Genomic DNA, 8,890 nt, shown 5'->3' on the forward strand with positions numbered 1-8,890 from the left:
AACAAAGGAATTTAATCCAGAATATATAGAGAACCTACAAAACATAACAAACCCTACAACAAAGGAGTCAAAAATATACAATGTGGAAAGGATAGTCTCTTTGGTAAATGATGTTGGGAAAACTGGTCAACCGTATGCAAAATAATGAAACTGAACCACTATCTATACCAAACACAAAAATCAACTCAAAGTAGATTAAAGACGTGAACATAAAACTTGAAACTCTAATCCTCCTAGAAGAAAGAACACCAATTTTTTTTAATTGAAGTATAGTTGATTTACAGTGTTGTGTTTCAAGTGTACAGCAAAATGATTCAAATATAGATACATATTCTTCTTCAGATTCTTTTCCACTATAGGTTATTACAAGAGATTGCTTCCCTGTGCTATACAGTAGGTCCTTGTTGTTTATCTATTTAATATATAGTAGTGTGTATATGTTAATCCCAAACTCCTAATTTATTCCTTCCCCCCAACTCCTTTCCCCTTTGGTAACCATAGTTTGTTTTCTGTGTCTGTGATTCTCTTTCTGATTTGTAAACAAGTTTTATAAATATTTCTAGTTTGTACACCAAATTTGATGAGATTTTTTTCATGAACAGATGTTGAATTTTGTCAAATGCTTTTTCTGCCTCTACTGAAATGATCATGTGATTTTTATCCTTCCTTTTGTTAATGTGGTGCATTCATTACATTAATTGATTTGCAGATATTGTACCATCCTTGCATCCCTGGAATAAATCCCACTTGACCATGGTGTATGACCCTCTTTATATATATTGTTGAATTTGGTTTGCTAACATTTTGTTGAGAATTTTTGCATCCATATTCATCAGAGATATTAGCCTGAAATTTTTGTTTTTTGTAGTGTCTTTGGTTTTGACATCAGAGTAATGATGGCCTCATAGAATAAATTTGGGAGTATTCACTCCTCTTCAATTTTTTGTAATCATTTGGGAAGGGTAGCTATTAGCTCTTCTTGTTTTGTTCTTAGGATTCCCCTGAGAACCCTTTGGGTCCTGGACTTTTGTTTGCTGGGAGGTTTTTTGTCTTTTTTGTTGTTGTTGTTCTTTGTTTATAAATTCAATTTCACAACTAATAATCAGTATGTTCAGATTGTCTATGTCTTCCTGATTCAGTTTTAGAAGATTATATGTTTCTAGAAATTTATCCATTTTTTTAGGTTGTCCAATTTGTTAGCGTATAACTTCATAATGTTCTCTTACAATGTTTTGTATATCTGTGATATCATTTGTTATTTCTCCTTTTTCATTTCTTATTTTGCTTATTTGGGTCCTCTCTCCTTTTTTTTTTTTTTTTTTTCCCTTGATGGAGCTGCCTAAAGGCTCATCAATTTTTAAAATCTTTTCAAAAAACCAGTTCTAGGTTTTATTGATATTTCTTTCTCTTTCTTTTCTTTTCTTTTCTTTTTTCTTTCTTTCTTTTTCTTTCTTTCTTTCTTCCTTTCTTTCTTTCTTTCTTTCTTTTCTTTCTTTCTTTCTTTCTTTTCTTCTTTCTCTTCTTTCTTTCTTTCTTTCTTTCTTTCTTTCTTTCTTTCTTTCTTTCTTTCTTTCTTTCTTTCTTTCTTTCTTTCTTTCTTTCTTATTTCCTTCCTCTCTGATCTTTATGATTTCCTTTCTTCTGCTCATCTTGGGCTTTGTTCTTCTTTTTCTGCTTCCTTTAGATGGTATATTAGGTTATTTATTTGAGATTTTTTATTTGTTTGTTTCTTGATGTGGACCTGTATTATTATAAATTTCCCTGTTAGAACTTCTTTTGCTGCATCCCATAGATTTTAGAAAGTTGTGTTTTTACTTTGATTTGTTTCGAGGTATTTTCTGACTCCCTCTTTAATTTCTTCATTGACGTATTTTTTTTAAATAGCATGTTGTTTAGTCTCCACATATTTGTGTTTTTCCCATTTTTCTTCCTGTTACTGATTTCTAGACTTATTTCACTTCATATGATAATCTCTAGGTCTATCCATGTTGCTCAAATGACATTATTTCATTTTTTTATGGCGAGTAATATTCCATTCTATATAGATACCCATCTTCCTTATTCATTCATCTGTTGATGGACATTTAGGTTGTTTCCAGGCCTTGGCTATCGTAAACTCTTTATCTGGTAAATTATTTATTTCTGTTTCACTCATTGTTTTTTTCAAGGTTTTTCTCTTGTTCTTTCATTTGAAACAAATTCCTCTGTCTTCTCATTTTGCTTAACTTTCTTTGTCTTTATGAAATTAGGCAAACAGTTATCTATCCTGGTCTTGAAGGAGTGTCCTTGTGTGGGAACATCCTTATACAGTCTGCATGTGCCCGGTAGCTTTGATGGGAGAGCTGGATCTGACATGAGCATGAGTCCCAGCTTCCTGCATAGTGTGCTGGCAGCTGTCATCCTGGTAGGAAGTGGGGCTAGAGATTGAGGAACTCGAGCCAGAGCCAGGTGTAAGCTGGTGGGTCCTCCTCTGCTCAGTGGCCAGCATTAGCCTATTGGGGTCAGGGGTAGGTCTCAAGCTGTTGGAGCAGAAGACCTAAGGGTCGGGTCTAAGCTGTTTTTTTCCCCTCTAAATGTGTGCTCTACCCCCTTCCAGCACTGATACCCTTGCCCCAGTGGGGAGCAGTGCTGGAGCAAGAGGGGCTAAGCAGGTGCCTGGTGTGAGTTGAGTCACAGGCTAGCATGGTCCTGGCATCCATCAGAGTTCAGGACCACTTCTGATCCACTACCCCTGCAAATGCCAGCAATATCTACCCTTACCAGGCCCACTTGCTGCTTCTGCCTGAGCCAGGTCTGTCCCCTACAACTGTCCTCGCCCACAGCAGGTCTTGTCCTGGAGTGGCACAGCATCCATGGAACCAGCGGGGCTGGAGCCAGCGCTCCTCTGGGCCTGGGTAACGCACTATTGGTTGCTGGAAACTGGCCAGTGTCCCAGGCAGTTTCAACCTGTTTCCTCTGCCTTTTTTCAGGAGTAAAAAAGTGTATGCACGCTCTTCACAAACAGAGTCAATGTTTCTCCCAGCCCTGCTGTCAGTTCCGCTAGTTTTCAAACCAACCAAAGGTACTCATCTTCTGAGTGTCATACCCCAGGATGGGGTGCCCAGTATTTGATTTGAACTGTTCATTCCCTAGGGACGATCTCTGAGCAGGTATAATCCCCTTCATTCTTCTGTGTCCCTACCCAGGGGTGGAGGTCCTGACCTGATCGCTTCTTTTCCCCTCCTATCCAATTCCCTGTGGGTCTTTCTTTCAGCCTTGATTGTACAAGAGTCTTTCTGCCAGTCTTCATTTGTTTTCAGTGAGACTTGCTCCACGTGAGGATGTATTTTTGATGTATTTGTTGGAAGAGGTAAGCTTCATGTCCTCCTACTCTGCCACCTTTATTTCCTCCTAGACTACATTTTAGTGTTGATCATTGTCTGTTTGCCCTCAATTCCATTCTGTCACCCCAAATGATATAATTTCCCAGGCTTCCTTGTGTGCAGCTACATGACTGGTTTCTAGAAACTGAATGTAAGAAGTAGTAGTGAGTGTCATTTCCAGGACTGGCCCATAAAACCTTTCAGCAGATGTGACTTAACTTCCCTTGCCTGTCCAGTGGCAGAGCTACAAGATAGAAGGAACAAGGGTCTTTTGTTCACTTTTCAAAGGGGAACTGACCCAAAAAACCATTTGACCAGGAACAACCATGTAGGGTTGTTGTATGAGTGAGTAGTAAACTTTTGTAGCATTTAGCCATTGAAATTTTTGGATTATTTATTATATCAGTTAGCTGACCCTAACAACCATGACAGTAGCTTCTACTATGTTCTTTTAGGATTCTAAATATCATCAGTGATGTCTTGAGGGATGCCACTGTGGAAACTTAAAGAGTCTACTTTAAACAGAACAGCCCTGCTTTTATAGATGTATATTTAATATATGTGATGTATATAATGTATATTTTAAATATAGTATATATGTGATGTATGAGGTATAAACGCATGCATGTATGATATGTAACGATGTATATGGTGAAGACTTCAAAAGGCACAAGAGATTTTATAGTAAAAATAAATATTCATACTTTTGTTCTTCAGTCTCCCATTTGCCTTCCCTAGGAACAATTTCTGTTACCTACTTCCTGAGTTGAAGTGACAATCTATGTACATATAAACATATGTACTGGTGATATGTTTAATTAGTTCATCACTCATGGACAATTAGTTTATTCCCAACCTTTTGCTAGTATAAACAATGGCACAATGAATATCCTTGCCTATATATCATTTTACACATATGCAAGTATCTATAAAACGGATTTCTAGAATTGGAATAGCCAGATAAAAAGGGCATATGGCTACTACCTTTTGATAAATAGTGCCAAATTGCCTTCCATGGGATTGTACCAATTTCTGCTTGTCCTATCACTATAGAAGCAGGCTTGGCTTTTCACGTTCTTACCAATGCAATGTATGATCAAATTTTGGTTCCTTACTACTTTGATGTGTGAAAAATGGTATCTCATTGTAATTACTGAGTATTTCTCTTATTATGAGAGAGGTTTACATCTTTCACATGTTTAAAAGCCACTTGCGTTCCCTTTTCTGTGAACTGAATTCTTCATTTTCAAATGGGCTATCAGTATTTTTCCTACTGTTTGGTGGAATCCTTGAACTTTTAAAGGAAATGTATCTACAGCACATAATAGAGTTAAGATTACTGGCTTCTGCTGCTAAAACCCAAAGTTTGAAAATCACTTTGCAACCCGGCCTTGCTAATTAAAGCCTGTTCCCTTATTCCCTTGGGAATCTCTGCCACTTAAAGCCCTGACAGTACCATCTTCTCTGTGTGGTTGAAACTCCAAGCTAGAGTTTCTCAACCATGGCACTGTTGACATTTGGTTGGAGAATTCATTGTTGTGAGGAGTTGTCCTCTGCATTGTAGAATGTTTAGCAGTATCCCTGGCCTCTGTCTGCTGAATGTCAGTAGTACATCCTCTCCCCAAGTTGTGACAATCAAAAGTGTCTCTAGATTGTCAAATTTCCCCTGGAGGAAAGGGTCAAAGTCACTCCATTTGAGAACCATTGGTCTAGATCTTTCTGTTGCTGGTGGAAGGTAGGCTGCATTACCAAACTGTCTATTTGCTTTGGTTTGGAAGTCCCAAACAGCTTTCCAAATGATGTTTGATAAGGTGTGGAGTACTAAATTCTGTAGGGAAGTACAACGCTTATGTTATAACCTAATCAAAAAGACAATACATGAAGCTGTGAAAAACTAACATCTACTAAACTTGCAGTTATACGTAGGAAATTTAAAAAGAAGCACTGGAAGACAGGAAAGTCAGCCAATGGCTCAGGCCTCACAGGATGGGAAGGACTTTTTGAGGTCACCAGAGCCCAGAGTCTAGCACTCAGGTTGTTGTTTCAAAAAATGGTTACTCTTTTGCTTTTAAATTATAATTTTTTAAAATGCTCATTTTAATACATAGAATTTTAGCAAGAAATATTTATTGAGGTGTCCTCAACCCTACCACTTATGCTCACCCCCTTCATCAGGGATGTTAAAATGTTAGCATTCTGGTATGTAACTTTCTGTACCTTTTCCAAGCCTCTACAGCCATGTTTGTGCATAGATTTGTTTTAGGTATCTAGGGTTTTTTTTAAATAATAAAAAGGTATGTTTATTAAATAATAAAAAGGATCATAATATATACATTTTTGTGCAACTTGTCTTTTGTCACTCCCAGTGTATCATAAACATTCTTCAAGAACAACAATAGATTTTTTAATGGTTGCATAATATGCCATAATATGTACATACCATAATTTGGTCAACAGATTTCCTATTGAAGATATTTGGATTGTGTCTGGACATTTTTTCCCAACAATACTAATGCCATAATAAACATTCTTGTATTCATATCCTTACATTTTTACTTCTTTAAGATAAATGAGATTTTGGATTGAAATGTATTTGTGTATGGTATTTATAATTTTAAAAAGTATTTCCAGACTACTTTCCAACACTATGAGAGATTCTGTTTCCCCGTATTCTGGTAAGCAATATATGGTAAAAATAAAATTTGTTTTGCTTTTGCCTATTTGAGGAGTAAAAAGATGGTACTTCATTGTTTTACTTACATATTCCTGCCTACTAGTAGATTTGAACATATTTCAAATTTTTACGTAGTTGAGTATATATATTTTAAATGTCTCCTGTCTCAGTTAAGATCTTTCTTAATGCAAAGTTATATAATATTCTAAAATGTCTTATAATATTTGTATTGTATTTTTTCACTTAGATCTTCAGTCTACAAGGAATTTATTTTTGTGTCTAGTGTGAGGTAGAAATCTGTATTTGTATTTTTTTTTCACATTAATAGTCAGTTTGCCAACAAAAAAATGTTTGCCAACATTTTTTCAGTATACAAAGAGTTGATACTAACTCCCCTACTATGGTGGTCATGAGACTGATATCATAGTTATAAGGTCAATGTATTTGTTTATGTAAATTGAACTGCCAAGTGAGTCAGAATATTAACGTTGGCTTTTTGAGTATTTTCTCCCCAGTGGAAAATTCTGTATAGGAAATCAAATTACTGTTAAATTCTGCTTAGAAAGCTTAGGGCTAGAAACAAGTTAAAAATCTTAGTGACAAAACAAACAAAAAACCCAAAAAACTTAGTGACTAGTGTCTGAAGTCTACGACAGCCTTTGGTATAATATAAAACAAATATTTTGGTTTTGTCCCCTATTCCAAACACAGAACTCCTTAACACTCTTGGAGTTTGCTGAATGAAAGGAGCATCTTTTATCATTCATAATGAAGCCCTTTCCAGCACTCCCGAGTTTATGCTAACGAGGTAGTTTATAGTGGGGCTTAAGGTCCAATCTCCTAAGGTAGCCTCAGAATGGAGCTGGTCACTGAAGACCAATTTATTAAAGGGTGGGAACTTTTCAGCCCTACTCCAAACCGAGGGACAGGGTGTGATGGAGATTAAGTTCTATTAAAAAAAAAAAACTCTTGAACAAGGAGATTTCAGAGAGCTTCCAAGTTGGTGAACACAACGAAGTGCTAAGAGGGTGGTGCATCCCAACTCCATAGTGACAGAAACTCCTTTGCGCAGGACCTTTCAGAACTTTGCCCTATATACATCTTCATCTGGCTGTTCATTTGTATCCTCTGGAAGGATACAAAAGTTATACTTACTTTGTAAATTTAAATGATGTATCTTACTGAGTTATCTTACTGAGTTCTGTGAGCCACTCCAGGAAATTATTGTACTTTAGGAGGGTGTCATGGGAACTCCCAATTTATAGCCAGTTGGTCAGAAGATCAGGAGGTTTGGGACTTATAACTGGCATCTGAATGGTGGCAGTCCTGTGACACTGAGCCCTAAAGCTGTTAGTGTCAAAACTGAGTTGAATTCTTGAACATTCAGATAGTGTCTGGAGAATCAGAGACTTGGTTGTTGGTGTTGAAAAACACCTCATAGCCCAATGCACCTATGTTCATCCTGTCAAACAAGGTACCAGATATCTCATGTTACGTGCTTCACTAACTCCCTCACCTGACCTTCTTGCTTTTTTTAAAAAAGAGTCCATGCTGCCCCTCACCCTTCATTCAATAATTATTTTCCTATGTGGCAATCTTCCTTCAGATTATTTATTCTTTCATTCAATAAACATATATGCTAGCTCTCTACTAGACAGCTGATGATATAGAGGCGAACCAGATGAACAAAATTCATGCTTTAGTTAGCAGAGAAAGTCAATAAATACATAGAGAAAAATAAGTTAATGAATAAAATAAGGGAATGTGCTTTATAATATACTGAATAAGGAGTAGAGAGAAATTGTTCTAGGGAAAGAGGCACAGGCAAAAGCGTATGACAAATACATGGCAGGCATGTATGTGTTTAAGGGTTTAAGGGTTTCCAGAGTTATTTTGTACATATATAAGCAAATATATACATTTGGTCTCCCTTCCACATTCCCTCTTTCATTTTTTCACAAATAGCACTATATTATACACACTGTACTATATCCTGCATTATGTAGCTTGGAGATCATTCAGTAAGAGCTTCCTTATTTTAAAAAAGTGACTTTGTAATTTGAAAAGCTCAATTTAAAGAATACTAATGCTAAAAATATTTACAAGAAGGTCAACACCAGATTCAAGGGAGATTTGAAAAACTGAATGTGAATTTGCAAGTTTTAGGGACTAAGAATGACTTGAATTTCACACAAGTAGTTCTCAAATACTGGTAGCCCAGAAGTCCAGTTAGGAGGGTCTTTGTTTTGTTTTGTGACACAATATCTGTCATTTATCCCACCTGCCCTGTGTACCCCATCTGACCTTTCAGCACACTAGTAATCACCTTGATCACACAGCATTTCATAAACACCATCAAGTGTCTTTGATGCACAACATATATAAATGAACGAATGAAATAACAGGATGTCCATGAGCTTACAACTGTCTTCCTCAAAAAAGCTGGGAATTCTGTTTCTATTTTGTTGGGATAGTGACTCTCAACATTTTAATTATATCCTACCAACATAGTTGAGAAACAATTTATGAAGTATTTTGTAAGATAAGATAGACAAAGTAGGGGAGGAAACAGGGCCAAGTGTGTCAGCCAGAAAGGGTTAGGTGCCTATGTAGTTAGGAACTGGAGAGTTGTAGGACAGAAAGGACAACAGGATTTGGTCACTGATTGATACAAGGGTGACAATCCGAAGGAATGCTTCAAAGGGGAATTCAAGGCTTCTAGGATGAGAGAGATCATTTTCAGAAATGAAGCAACCAGTTGTATGGGGAGATTCTAAGTTTAATTTGATATATAAAGACTTTTGGACTTACATAGGACCTTAGAGATATATTTTCAACATCATATATATATATA

The 8,890-nt window shown here is 36.5% G+C and overlaps 1 long non-coding RNA gene across 1 annotated transcript in view; it reads left to right on the forward strand.

The window, feature by feature from the left end:
• Positions 1-6,145, forward strand: part of LOC123615876 (uncharacterized) — a 30,075-nt gene extending 23,930 nt beyond the window's left edge. The window contains exon 4 of the long non-coding RNA XR_006723684.2: positions 3,818-6,145. This is a non-coding gene — a long non-coding RNA (uncharacterized LOC123615876). The remainder of the gene's footprint in view (positions 1-3,817) is intronic.
• The last annotated feature ends 2,745 nt before the right edge of the window (positions 6,146-8,890 follow it).

This window comes from Camelus bactrianus, chromosome 11 (genome assembly GCF_048773025.1).
Source record: "Camelus bactrianus isolate YW-2024 breed Bactrian camel chromosome 11, ASM4877302v1, whole genome shotgun sequence".
Classification (NCBI taxonomy): Eukaryota; Metazoa; Chordata; class Mammalia; order Artiodactyla; family Camelidae; genus Camelus; species Camelus bactrianus.